Source organism: Sinocyclocheilus anshuiensis, unplaced genomic scaffold (assembly GCF_001515605.1).
Source record: "Sinocyclocheilus anshuiensis isolate Anshui unplaced genomic scaffold, SAMN03320099.WGS_v1.1 scaffold87, whole genome shotgun sequence".
Classification (NCBI taxonomy): Eukaryota; Metazoa; Chordata; class Actinopteri; order Cypriniformes; family Cyprinidae; genus Sinocyclocheilus; species Sinocyclocheilus anshuiensis.
In genome coordinates this window covers 1,346,553-1,361,583 of record NW_015549609.1, presented here as the reverse complement: position 1 = coordinate 1,361,583, position 15,031 = coordinate 1,346,553, and positions in this window count along the sequence as shown.

The window sequence follows — 15,031 nt, the reverse complement described above, 5'->3', positions numbered from 1 at the left end:
GTTTCCCACACACTGGTAGTTTCAGTTTTGCTTTAAATATTTTTTTAAACTTGCCATTTATAATGAATTTTGTTTGTAATGAATGCCACTATATTTTTTGTTTTATACTTGCATTTTACATTACTGTTGTGAATAGAATTAGATTTAAAGCAATTCTTGTGCTGTGAGGGGAACTAAACTATATTATTTACCCTATTTTACATTATTTCTAAATGTAATAGAAATTGTGCCTTAAACACTGATGCGACTTATTTATTTTTTTATCACCAATTCAATTTTAACCTGGTGCGACTTAATTTACGGAAAATATGGTACACGTTTTCAAAGTCTTGCTAATCAAACAAATCTGAATCAACTCATTAGCTCATTAGTGGAGACTTCAAGACCTGAAATGGATAGGTCAGATGAGGGAGACATCTGATATCAAGTTGTGACCCAACATAGCATTAAAATGTATCATAGAAAAGTCAACAAAAATGTACATTTTTAAATCTACATACAACATACAGTTTTCAAGGAAAACTTTGCTTTAGGTAAAGTTGCATTTTTAAGAACTAGTCGGGAACCAGTTTAAGCTATTCTTACCAAGTTAGGCCAAAGTTCTCTGTAGACTTCAGGCCAAAAACAGCAGTCCGACAAAACACAAAACAACACACTGAACCAATGATTCACATTTCAATCAAGCTTGGGCATAACCACAAGCCCCATACTTCAAAACCCAGACATCAGACGTCATACCAACCACTGGCACGCCTCACATAACAAGGCAAATTGAAGTTAAATCATAGTTTATATACAGAAACGTGCTTCGGTTCCTGCCTTTCCCCAAACCATCGGAACGGCTCATTCTGGTGAAGTTCAGAAAGCCATTGTGTGTGGGTAAGATGAGGGTGCGGAGGAAATAGTCACGGCCGTTTCAGCACAACCATTAAGGCTTAGAACAGGTACTATTACAACTCAATCATTCTAATACACTCATAATCATCCAAATTTTTATACATCAGTTTTACAGAGACGATTTAAGTGAGTCAAAGAAAGAAAGAAAGAAAGAAAGAAAGAACGCCTCACATAACAAGGCAAATTGAAGTTAAATCATAGTTTATATACAGAAACGTGCTTCGGTTCCTGCCTTTCCCCAAACCATCGGAACGGCTCATTCTGGTGAAGTTCAGAAAGCCATTGTGTGTGGGTAAGATGAGGGTGCGGAGGAAATAGTCACGGCCGTTTCAGCACAACCATTAAGGCTTAGAACAGGTACTATTACAACTCAATCATTCTAATACACTCATAATCATCCAAATTTTTATACATCAGTTTTACAGAGACGATTTAAGTGAGTCAAAGAAAGAAAGAAAGAAAGAAAGAAAGAAAGAAAGACTTTTTCCAAGAATGACAAGGAAAGAGGGAAAAAAGACAGAGTGGGGAGGATGTGATGGAGGATATTCGTGAATCCCTCAGTAGTCCTGTCATCTTCAGAATTTTACAAGCCCACAGAGATATGGACTGGCTAAAATTAACACGAAGGATAATTAATATTAATAAGGGTGCCCATGTTGGTAGGGACTTTTAAATGGGTTAAGTACAACTGGCCAAGCTGACAAGGTGGCGGGGGGGGGGCCTGTTAACGCTCATTCTCAATTAGCTTTCTCTGAGTCGAGCTCGTCTAGCACACTATAAATGACTAACCAACCCTCCCTCCACACAATTACCAGCTCCAAACCTCAACCGGTCCAACACCACACTCACACAGACCAGGCAAAACACTTAACATGACACAACTCCAGTCGGGATCCTCTCAGCTCTTTCTGTCTTTGCTTCTGTTCTTTCCTGCTGTTTTTGAACTTTCAATTCTCCTGAATAGCGTTATGATTATATATTATTAATATTTCTGAATTATTACTCATTTTCTCCCTAAAAATGGAATGCTTTAATTCACATTTGAAGTACTCATCAAGGCGGTGTGGCGAAATGAATATGGACGGATACATTATATTTGCAAAAATGCAAAGAGCACATAAAATATATATGGAAATAATAAAATATTAAGTATTCATTTCAAAAAGATAATTTGCTCAGGCCAAAATTGCCTTTTCATTAATCCCACCTTAGGTTTTGTCACCTCTTTTTAACTAAAGACCTAAAATCTTCTACAGAGTTATTAAAGATATACTGTTTTCTATTAAAAAATATTCTATTGTCTTTTACAAAACTGTAAGAATCTGAATATGGGTTCTGTTTGAATATGGGGCTAAATATGTTTGATTTAGTAATTATGACTCTAAATCTAACAGAATTACAAATATCTCAAACAACAATTGCAGTAGTAGACTGACAGAATCAGTCTGGGATCATGCCATTTATCTCAAGAGTGAAGACGAGCGCTATTGGAAAACTCAGTTTCCCATGACTATCCTCATCCTCTGCCCATGCTCAGTAGTGGTGTCCATTCATAATATTACAGCCATTTTAAACGGCAGACTGGTGGCCGGTGACAGTGCTTATGTGATGGTGTCAGTTCAGGTCTAAGGCATAGACGATACATGAAGGGAAACTCACAACGTGACTGTGTGTGTGTGTGTGTATGTGTACCTGGTATTTATCACGTTATGGGGACCAAATGTCCCCACAAGGATAGTAATACTAGTAAATTTTGACCTTGTGGGGACATTTTTGAGGTCCCCATGAGGAAACAAGCTTATAAATCATACAGAATGAGTTTTTTTGAGAAAGTAAAAATGCACAAAGTTTCCTGAAAGGTGTAGGTTTAGGGGTAGGGTTGGTGTAGGGCAATAGCACATACAGTTTGTACAGTATAAAAACCATTACGCCTATGGAATGTCCCCATAAAACATGGAAACACAACATGTGTGTGTGTGTGTGTAGATTGCGATATGACACAATAGTCCAGCCAGTCAGAACACACGAACACACACACACACACACACACCTCACTCACTGACTGTGAGTGAATGACTCATGTGCCTTACTGTGACCCATTAGGACAGTGAGGTTATGGGTCACAGAGTGAAGTATTTTGTGACATAGATACAGAGACAGAAAGACAGATGAGACAGAGAAATCACAGGCTGAGAGTCCTGCCCTGCCTCTCACATTAGTGAAATTTAGAGGTTCATGAAAGAATCATTCTTTTGGACCAATTCACACGTTGGAATGACTTGTAGAAGCCTTCCATGTCAACAATGCATAGTAATTAAATACAACACATAATAATAATAATAATAATAATATACACACACACACACACACACACACACACACACTACCGTTCAAAAGTTTGGGATCGGAACGATTTTTAATGTTTTTTAAATGAGTTTCTTATGCTCATTAAGGTTGCATTTATTTGATCAAAAATACAGGAAAAAATTTAATATTGTTTCAGCTTTGCATCAGAGAAATAAATTATATTTTAAAGGATATTAAAATAGAAACCATTATTTTATATGGTAATAACATTTTTCAAGATTACAGTTTTTTTCTGTATTTTTGATCAAATAAATGCAGCCTTGATGAGCAGAAGAGGCTTCTTTAAAAAACATTGCAAGTCTTACTGATCCCAAACTTTTGAACGGTAGTGTATATATATAAATTAATGCCACAATTATATGCCAGTGATTTTCACATTAACTCAAATATCACATATCAATCACTTCCAAGACCAAATTATCTGTGCTATGTTATTGATATTAATTTTATAGCTCAACTCTGTCTCAGATGCATCTCTTAAAATTCCTTAAGCGAAATAAATAAATAAGTCTACACATAAATGAGAAGCCCACGCTTCCTGAGCTATGAAAGACCAACCACTGTGTAACTTTGGATCGGTTAAGAAAACAAACCGAATAAACAAATTAATAAAATGTAAAATGAACAGTCCAGAAGAACCGATTTGTGGGGTCAAGTCATCGGTCTGTCACAGAGATCCCAAAGGCTTTCTGAAGAGCTTTCCATTGTCTGGTGTGATGAACTTGAGGTTTAAGCTTTCAAGCCCAGGGGTGTGTCTGTCTAATCCTGACCCCCTGCAGCCCCTCATTCCCCCACCCCGCCTGCCCCGATGACCAGCACTTCACCGCAACACTGATTAAAACACCCCGTAATGATACAGGCCACAAAATGGCTCCTCCACCAGCACATATAGCTTTAAAGGATATTAAAATAGAAACCATTATTTTATATGGTAATAACATTTTTCAAGATTACAGTTTTTTTCTGTATTTTTGATCAAATAAATGCAGCCTTGATGAGCAGAAGAGGCTTCTTTAAAAAACATTGCAAGTCTTACTGATCCCAAACTTTTGAACGGTAGTGTATATATATAAATTAATGCCACAATTATATGCCAGTGATTTTCACATTAACTCAAATATCACATATCAATCACTTCCAAGACCAAATTATCTGTGCTATGTTATTGATATTAATTTTATAGCTCAACTCTGTCTCAGATGCATCTCTTAAAATTCCTTAAGCGAAATAAATAAATAAGTCTACACATAAATGAGAAGCCCACGCTTCCTGAGCTATGAAAGACCAACCACTGTGTAACTTTGGATCGGTTAAGAAAACAAACCGAATAAACAAATTAATAAAATGTAAAATGAACAGTCCAGAAGAACCGATTTGTGGGGTCAAGTCATCGGTCTGTCACAGAGATCCCAAAGGCTTTCTGAAGAGCTTTCCATTGTCTGGTGTGATGAACTTGAGGTTTAAGCTTTCAAGCCCAGGGGTGTGTCTGTCTAATCCTGACCCCCTGCAGCCCCTCATTCCCCCACCCCGCCTGCCCCGATGACCAGCACTTCACCGCAACACTGATTAAAACACCCCGTAATGATACAGGCCACAAAATGGCTCCTCCACCAGCACATATAGCTGGTGCGGGATGAGGGAGCGAGAGAGAGAGAGAGAGACGGGAGGGGGGGCAGAGTAAAGAGCAAAAGACTGAAAAACAGCAAAAAGGTCACATCTCTGCTTTCAATACTTCCTCTTTTCAACCATTTCCTCTCTTCCATCTGTTTTTTTCCTGTGCATTTCACTTTCACACCTTCTATTTTCCTCTGCAGTCATTTTATTCTTCCCTCTCTCCACTCCGCACGAAAATACTTATGATTGAGGAGACAAAGGAAGGGAATGTAGGAAAGGGACAGGCGGCTGTGTCTGAGGGATGAGAGAATCACAGGAGTGAAATCCAGTCTTCCCTCTTCATTGAGCATAAGGTGAAAAAATGGCTGCATTCGGTTTTCTTCTACATTTGAGATGGCAACATACGGAACACAGAACAATCTCTGTTGCGTCTCAGTGTTATTTTATTTCTCCTGGAAGACCTCAAATCAGTGTCCACTCCTTCCCATCAATCCAGTCTCACTTATGTCATTTTCTCACATTGTTTCAGGCCCTATGCACAGAATGCATCTCAACTGCTTTATTTTTATTTTCATAGCAAATATCAGCTTAAAGAATATAAACGTACAGGCTTGGGTCTCGGTCGGACTACAGGGACACGTGTTCCTGGATAAATCTGTAAATCATTCCATCTGGAAGATAAACGGTGTGTTTCGGACTTCATTGGGTCTGGTTTCGGACGAACGCGCAGTGCGGGACCTCCAGTGTCCCCTTTAGGGAGGACATGGTGGATGGGGTTTTGTTTGGTTAAAAACATGCGAATGAAGCTGGGTGCACTGACCTCTACTCTCTCTTACATGCACATTCATACTGCAGCTGTCTAAAGACTGAAATGTAAACAAACAAGCAACAAAAACATTCTTAATGTATTAATTATGCCTTGTAATGTATTACATGATCACATGAATAATTGTAACCACATTATAATGCATCCTTTTACACCTTTAGAACGTATAATGCATTCAAACTCATGATAAACAATCAGCAAATTTTATAAAGCATTTTAATTTTGTTTACAATTATTTATGAAAACATAATGCATTATACACAAAGGCTTCAAGTAAAGTGTTACAACATATGCATGCAACAACAGGATACATGACAGATTCAGAGTCATCAACCCTATAAGAGGGATGCTAGATGCTATTATCCATGTGATAAGTGTTGTGCACAATTTAGATCTATGAAATAACACAAACAGAATTCCAGGAACTATATAGTGCAATAAAAAATAATAATACATAAATAAATACATTTGTTCAACCAAAACAATTAGATTTTATCTTTTTCAAAACCCCATAGTTGAAAAAAATTGTGGGGCTAGAAGACTAAATTGATCAGGGTAATACACCTGTCCTGATATCATAATGAAGAAAAAAGATCTCATTAAAAAAGTCACTATAAAAATAAATAAATAAATAAATAAAATCATCATATTCTAATTTGTTGAGATAGTAAATTGGTGGGGGCAAAATCATCACAATTAAAAGAACCAAAGACTTAAACTACTTCAGTCTGTGTGTACTGAATTTATTTAATAGACGAGTTTCACAATTTGAGTTGAATTACTGAAATAAATGAACTTTTCCACGACATTCTAATTTATTGAGATGCACCTGTATGTGTGCTTTGACTTTACTACCAATGAAAAACAATATTCAAATTTTGGTTATATAAAACACTTTATACATAGGCACAATTAACAATTGTCTACAAGAATGAGCACAAATCTGTAGTTCAAATTGCCTTTAAGATCATTAGAAACATAAATTCAAGTCAAGTGAAAAATAAGTCGTGTGTTCAAATTTTGACTACTACTTTATGTTGAGCTTGCATTGAAATGTTAAATGCTGCCCTTTTTTTCTATCACACACTACATATGTATCACAAAGAAACTGAACAATGAGAAAGACAGACAGAGAGAGAGAGAATAAAAACTCAATATTGCAGCCCAAAAAAGTGTGGAACTTCACTAGTGGGGATTCTTCACACTGTTCTCTGTATTAATCTGTAATTTGCGTGGAGGCATGTTTGGACTTGAGAGGCTGCTGATATATGCTGAAGAGTGTGAGTGTGTGAGAGAGGAGAGTCGGTCGTACCAGACGGCGGACCATTGACCTGAGCGGCCAGGGGTCAGTGTTACTGTTCAATCCCAGAGGTCCGTGTCACAGCCTGATAATGACCTCTGTCTATAGCTGATGGAGGTAGACAGGTATCGGCAGGCCCACTGACCACCATGAGGCACCAACAAGTGCCAAGTCTGTTAATAACAGGTGACCCATTGACCTTCTGACACAGCTAGACCCTCGACTACAAGTGAGTGTGTGAGAGTAAATATGCTGGAACTCGCACAAATGAGCGTGGAAATAGGTGTGACAAGGCCAAAAAAAAAAAAAGCCTTCCTGAAATCCATGTGGTCACACACACAATAGTAGCCACAGTGCACACACTTCCACCGAGCCTTTGTGTCTGGTTCTTAGTAACTTAACGGACACTTCCTATAATGCTATAAAGATTACATGCAACTTAATCCACCCTCACACACTAATTTGTTTTTCTTCTTGTCCTTTTTTTCCTCTAGCTCAGTGTAACTGAGCCCTTGAATATATACAAATTTAATAGAGCAAATAGAATCATTATCAAATTCAAATCAATACAAATCTAGCCCCAACGCCCTTAAAAGGCAGCAATGTTGAAATACAACACTCTCTACACCCCCCTCTTGCCTCATACATCTGACGATCATGTCAGACATGGACAAGCAGACAGGCACATTACAGATATTCAAGCTGGCACAAAATAAGCCTTTATTAATGTACAGGAGTAGTACTTTGATCAGGAGCAAAATCCCAAAGCCACAGCGACGATACCGCACTATATAGTGTGCAGGCCATTACCTTACAGCAATTACACATCATTACTGTAAGAAAGCAATATGCTGTCTTTTTTTTTTAAATAGATGAAATGAGAAGTAGGTCCTGATTTAGATGAGGTTTGGATAGTCGAAAGTGATTTCAGTAAAACTCCTGGATTTTCACTACTATGTTTTTTTCTACAGTCGCCTAATTCTTGTTGATTTACTGAAAAACATTCTTTGTCAGGGGCGCGGGAAGATGTTTTCGGTTGGGGGTGCTGTGTGTGTCTGTGTTGGGTGAGGGGGGTTTGGGGGGGGGCTGGTTCACTTACGTCGGTGCTGGGGCTGGTGTTGTTTGGATGCCGATTTTGGAAAGTTTTTGCTGGGATGGGCATTTTTAAAAGTCTGATACTCGCTTTTGTGCCATTATCTCCTTGTATTAAAGTTAATCTTGTTCGCATTCTGTATAGTTCATGTTTGATACCACGCGCCAGCGTCACGTGTTCATGAGGATTAGGCTAATCATCCCATATAGAAAACATCACAAGTAAAATTAATCATGTTTATAAAGATAAACATGGGTTTATTATAGCCCACTTACAATTTACATTTCAGAGATCATTACAAATAAATTATTAAATACTAAAACTGAATAAATTTAAATGAACAAACTTGGCGTTGCATTTGCAACCATGTGAAAACAGGGGGTGCTGCAGCACCCTCAGCACCCCTACTTCCCGCGTCCCTGTTCTTGGTAAACAATTGTTGACATCTGCAAATATAGACAGACTAGTCGCAGCCTGCAATTTTGTCTACAGTGTGTCATAAGGGTGATTGATGCGTTCAGACACAAAAGACAGCATATTGCTGGAGCACTTTGTGATGTTAACAATCTTTTTTTGTGACAAAATGACAACATTTATACACTGGTGAATTACAGGAGGAGAAGCCATTTGCATTATCCTTTGAGTACATTTTGAGGTGGAAAAAAAAATTGTTTCTTATGCTGCATCGTTGTTTGTTATGCAGTTTGATTTCTGATGATTTTGTTTAATGCAATAATGTTGTATTTAATGTTTCGCTACTTCTTACTTATGCATACCTGTAATTATAAAAAATAATGTCCTAAAAAAATATTTTCAAAACGGGTTTCCTTTCATTTTTATCAAAAATGTAGTAACATTACAGAATCATATATGTAATTATAATATAACTCAGGGACAAGTTCAAGAATTCTAACACCTGTCAAACAGTCTGTCTACAGCACCCAATAGACAATGTGCCTTCATAACTTATTTTTTCCTATTTTAACAAAGGCGGGTAGCTTGTTCACTGTAAAACGAAATCGAATACGTAAAAATAGGATAAACTGACAGAAAAATTGGTCTTCACATTGCATTTACATGTTTAGGGGGCATTTAAATTAAACGTGTTTATAGTTTTCTCAAGTGGTTTAATAATGAAGATGACTGATAACTGAGATACATAATTTTTTTTCCTCCAGTGGATTATTGTTCAAAGCAAAACAAAAACTGAAGCACAAAATAACTTTTTTACCTCATAAATGCATTTCTCCCTTCCCGCGCTATAATATTCCTTCTGAGGTAATGCTGATGCCAGCCGGATACATTTTGCTACACTTTACTTATCTCATGAAAATTAAAAAACAAGAGGTCTAAAGATACTTTGACGACTGCGGTAAGAAAGCGCATGCTGTGATATACTGGGTTTTGTTTGTCGCCCGCGTTATATTTTTTAAAACCAGAGAGTTAAATGCTGTGAACGCTGTTTAGGAGAATATTGTGTTTTACTACTTTGACTGAACTGAACATCTGCTTCATGTGCATCAGTTCGACGTAAAGAGACACTCACGTGAGGACTGCGGGAATCCAAACTTCCGTATGCCGACGTAATTCCATTTGGGCTGAGTAAAGTTTGCGTAAATGCGTTGCACAAACGCGATTCGTTTATACTTTATGGAGTAGGCCTATATGCATCTCAGAGCACATGCTAAGGTGCTTTCCATCTCCACACTGCAAAAAAATGATTTTCTTACTTAGTATTTTTGTCTTGTTTTCTAGTATAATTATCTAAATATTATTGAATCAAGATGTATTTACTTGACAAGTAAAATGACTTAAGATATTATGTCTTGTTTTCTGAAAAAAATTTTCTAAATTTTGTAGTTTTGCTTAAGACAAGCAACAATATCTGCCAATGGGGTAAGAAAAATAATCTTAAGTCAAAGGCTAAACAAGATCATTTTTCTTGCCCCATTGGCAGATATTTTTGCTCGTTTTAAGCAAAAACTAACAAAATTTTGATCATTTTTTCAGAAAACAAGACATAATATCTTAAGTCATTTTACTTGTAAAATAAATGCATCTTGATTCAAGATTTTTTAGATATTTATACTAGAAAACAAGACAAAAATAATTTTTTGCAGTGCAATGCCTATAGATGAGAGCATTTATACGTGGTCTTTTTAAAATTTGATCTAATCAGTAAAACGCATGAAGTGAATAATCCAAAATACATTTCAGCAAGAAGTAGGAAACAACAACAACAATCATGTCACTCTCTTCATCACTTAATTTAGCCAACAAATAATTGGGAAACACTTTAATGTTTCAATGTAGGTGTGTATATTAAATTATTATATTGCATGCATTATTTTTTATGAAAATATAGGATTTGCATAATTTTTTTGAATTATAAATTACCGTACTGTTCATGCTACATTTCAGAATGTCATTAAAGGCACAATATGTAAGATTTTTTTACTCCCATGATTCCACACTCAGTCACGGCGTCATCAAACTACGCCTTTTCTTCTTTGTTTATTTTGAATACGTGCACTCCAGCGGCGAAAATTACATATTGTGCCTTTAACATTAGTGAATTCATGATATTATTCTTAAATAATTTGTCGTCTATAACAAAATAGTGACAGCAAATTATTAGCAAAATAAATATCTAATAATGAAAAAATAATAAAAGCAATTTCACAGTAGAAAGACTAAAAAAAACTATTAAAGACCTCTATATTCTGAACTGTGAACCCATATAGAAAACTTTCAAAAGTCCAGCTCTTTATAATTCCCTCTCTGCTTTGGATTTCCAGTGAGTCTGGACAGAACATGTGTGCAGTAGCCTTGACCTTCTCTGTGGCAATGCTTGGCTGAAAGCTGAGGGTCAGAGGTCAAGGGACCGCACTCACCCATACAAATGCATAAAAGCATCTGCTGTGCACACTTACCATTTCTCTGGCTCACACACACAAACAGATGTCCCTTTTAAATCTGTGCAGTCTTCCCAAAGTCAGGTGCACGGTTTGAAACAAATCTAAAATAATATGATCAATATCACAGATAAAATAGAGATTTAATCATTTCGAGAAACAGAAAGATATAGCCTCACTAAAATCAAACTTCTCTTGCAAAAAAGTGCAAATGCAAGCTTGCATTAATAAAACTAAAGAATACAGATCGTTTGAAAGCTTACGCTTGAGTAAAACAGAGAAAACAAATATTTGAAGGATCTTACAAATAATATTTGAGCACATTATAAATTGCATTAGGCTTAACAAAAACATGAGCTTGTGTGCTGTGAGCTCAGAGATGAGACGCTGTGACTGGAAACGGAATCACAGTAATACTGAGAAGGTGAGAATGGCCACAGAAGAGCCTAAAATTCACTCTCTCTCTCTCATTCTTCCTCTTTCTCACTCGCTCAAGATTGAAAGAAGCTTTAGAAGCATTAGAAAGAATGGGTTAAGTTGCAATAAATTTGAAAAAATACACATACACCACATGTGTCAATGGGAAGTTATTTTACATATAAGTTTAATACTACAGCCCATTAATGTGTACAAAAATTGTATGTTTGCAAAAGTGTGTTTATCAAAGCTTATATCTTTTTTCTTATATGTCAAGACATCATACATCTTGCAGCTGGATTCACTGTATTCTTCTTGGGGTCTTACCTTGTACATCTAGGAGTTTGTATCCGTTAGATTTGAAATGGATTTTTATTTATTTATTTACTTACGTTTTTGTGGTCATTTAAGTGTCTTCAAAATTTCAATGCAAGATATGAGGTAAAATTTTTGCATTTTGCATGTTGTTTGTGCTGTAAAATAAGATTTAAAAGAATTGTGTAGAAACAATTTTTACTCAGAAATTGCTAGTAAATTTAACAATGAAATGGCAAGTAATACATTGAATTAAACATTAATTTTTAAGCAGAAATATTGAAATAGTATTCTTTTGTAAAAAAAAATATATATTTTTAGACGCTTCTAGTTTTAGTGTTGATCAAAGTGGTAGGTATTTCAAGACTTTATATCATCTTTATTAATGCTAGATAAAATTGCACTTTGTTTTGATCTTCATTCAGTGTCTGTATTATTATTTGTGTATGTTAAACTGTACATTTTATATAAATATGTCTAATTACATTTCTATCCTGTGTGTCTCTTTCAGGGTCAGAGGATTCACTTGTCAACATATTCTGTTACACCAAATACACAAAATAATGATCTTTAAAAAAGCATCATATGACCCCTTTAACATTACATTTGAAAGGAACCTATACGTAAGTTCAACATAGCAAAATAGTCATAGCATATAGTCAATAGCAAAATAAGTTCTGCATCCTTTCTTTCTTTCTTTCTCCTTACTTTTCCTCTCTCCCATATCCTTCCCCACATGCATTTAACATTTCCCTCTGCCTAATGTGCTGGTGATGTGGGTCCGACGAGGGCCTGCTGGGGGCAGGACTGCATAGGTGTGTGCGCCCATAAATGTCATCAATCTCCCAGCATGCTCCATCCCTGTCATCTGAAAGACATTTAAGCCTGCTCCACGTACCATTAAAGAAGTCCCCTTCACTGCCCAACCACATTTCACACTGGAAATAATACTTTCCCTGAGTGATGGGCTGACTGTTTAGGAGGAAGCGAAGAAGAGAGTGAATATGTAGTCTTTTTTTTTCTTTCTCTTCTGTACTGCATTCACTTAGGCCATGTAAAACAAGAGAACGTCTTTTTGATAGCAAACATTTATTTTCACATCTCAAGCACCAACCCGAACCTGTAATTGTATGCTTCATTTGTACTTAGAGATATTTATGTTGAGTTTCAAGGGTGACTTGCAATAATCTACAAAAGACATCTAGCAAAATCAGAGAATAATCACTATTAACCACACACACACACACACACACACACACACACACACACACATCAGTTTCCTCACTCCTTTTACTAAAACCTCTCCAAACAGAAGATGCTTTTATACAGGGCGCACTCCCAGGAGTGCGATCCAGTCTTGCACAGTGGCTTCACTTTAGAGCATCTAATAGACAGAGTCATTCTCATTCCCCTTCAATTCACACCTAAAAGACTGAGCTGCCCTTCCAAGCCTTAATTATATACTCCCCAATCACTGTTTAAATTTAACCTTCTCTTCTGTTCCTCCCGGCCAGAGAGAGGGGTACAAATGAAGAACATTGCTCCTGAGCTAAATTCATACATCACCCAGCGGCCAAACCGAAGCTTGAGGGGGGTGGGAGCAATGCAATGGATTTATTATGTATATGGGAAGCAGGCATATGGTTTAAAGAGCAGGCTGCTTGGTCAGCAGCGTGCAAACTAGAAATGCATGCAGATAGAGAACACACAGGATTATGGATCTCTCCTTGCATGTAACTGAGCAAGGTCTATTGAGTAAAATTGAATTATTTTACTTTCTCCCCAACCAAAACTATCACTGTTTTATGGTATTCCCTCTCCTCTCGAGAATGCGGTGCTCTTTCTTGACACAATCATGGAGATATGAAACGAATGCTGATGTGCATGATTTAGAAACTTTAGATATTTATTCAAACACTTTTTTAGTAGCAGTCATGAGAACTGTGAGCGGTGACTGAAGTAATATTCAGAATTGCTATTCACAAACACTAATAATTTAATTTCAAATCAGTAGTGTCTGGTGGACATTTGAAATGTGGAGGCCTCTCTGGGTTATTTTAGACCAGTGGAATTTCATGTTTCATATTTACATGGTTTTCAGGTCATAAGCTTATGGAAAACCATTTACTTTACATATTCAACATGAAAACAGTATAATGTCTTACTTTACATCATCAACCAGCAAACAATACTAAAATATTTACTTTATACTATCAACAAGCAAACAGATACTATAATATTTACACAATCGAAAAGAAAACAGTACTAAAATATTGATTTTATCAACAAGCAAACAGTACTGTACAATTTACATTATCAACAAGAAAACAATACCATATTTACTTTACATTATCATCAAGCAAACAATACTAAAATATTTACTTTACACAATCGAAAAGAAAACAGTACTAAAATATTTACTTTATGAACAAGCAAACAGTACTGTAAAATGTACACCATCAACAAGCAAACAATACTATATTTACTTTAGATCAACAACAAACAAACAATAGTAAAATATTCACTTTACGCTATCAACAAGAAAGCAATGCTATAATATTTACTTTATCAATAAGCAAACCGTACTAATTTTACTTGGCATCAATAAGTGAACAATCATACAATATTTACGTTACACTATCAACAAGAGGGAAACAATATACTATTTTGATCAACAAGCAAACAATACTAAAATATTTACTCTACACTATCAACAAGCAAACAATACTAAAATAAGTACTGTACACTATCAACAAGCAAACAATACTAAAATATTTACTCTACACTATCAACAAGCAAACAATACTAAAATAAGTACTGTACACTATCAACAAGCAAACAATACTAAAATATTTACTCTACACTATCAACAAGCAAACAATACTAAAATAAGTACTGTACACTATCAACAAGCAAACAATACTAAAATATTTACTCTACACTATCAACAAGCAAACAATACTAAAATAAGTACTCTACACTATCAACAAGCAAACGATACTAAAATAAGTACTCTACACTATCAACAAGAAAACAATACTAAAATAAGTACTCTACACTATCAACAATAAAACAATACTAAAATAAGTACTCTACACTATCAACAAGCAAACAATACTAAAATAAGTACTCTACACTATCAACAAGAAAACAATACTATATTTACTTTACATTATCAATATATAATTTCTAATACAATCAAACAATACTACAATATTTGTTATTTCATTTGCTATTTCTAATATCTATCTATCTATCTATCTATCTATCATCTATCTGTCTGTCTG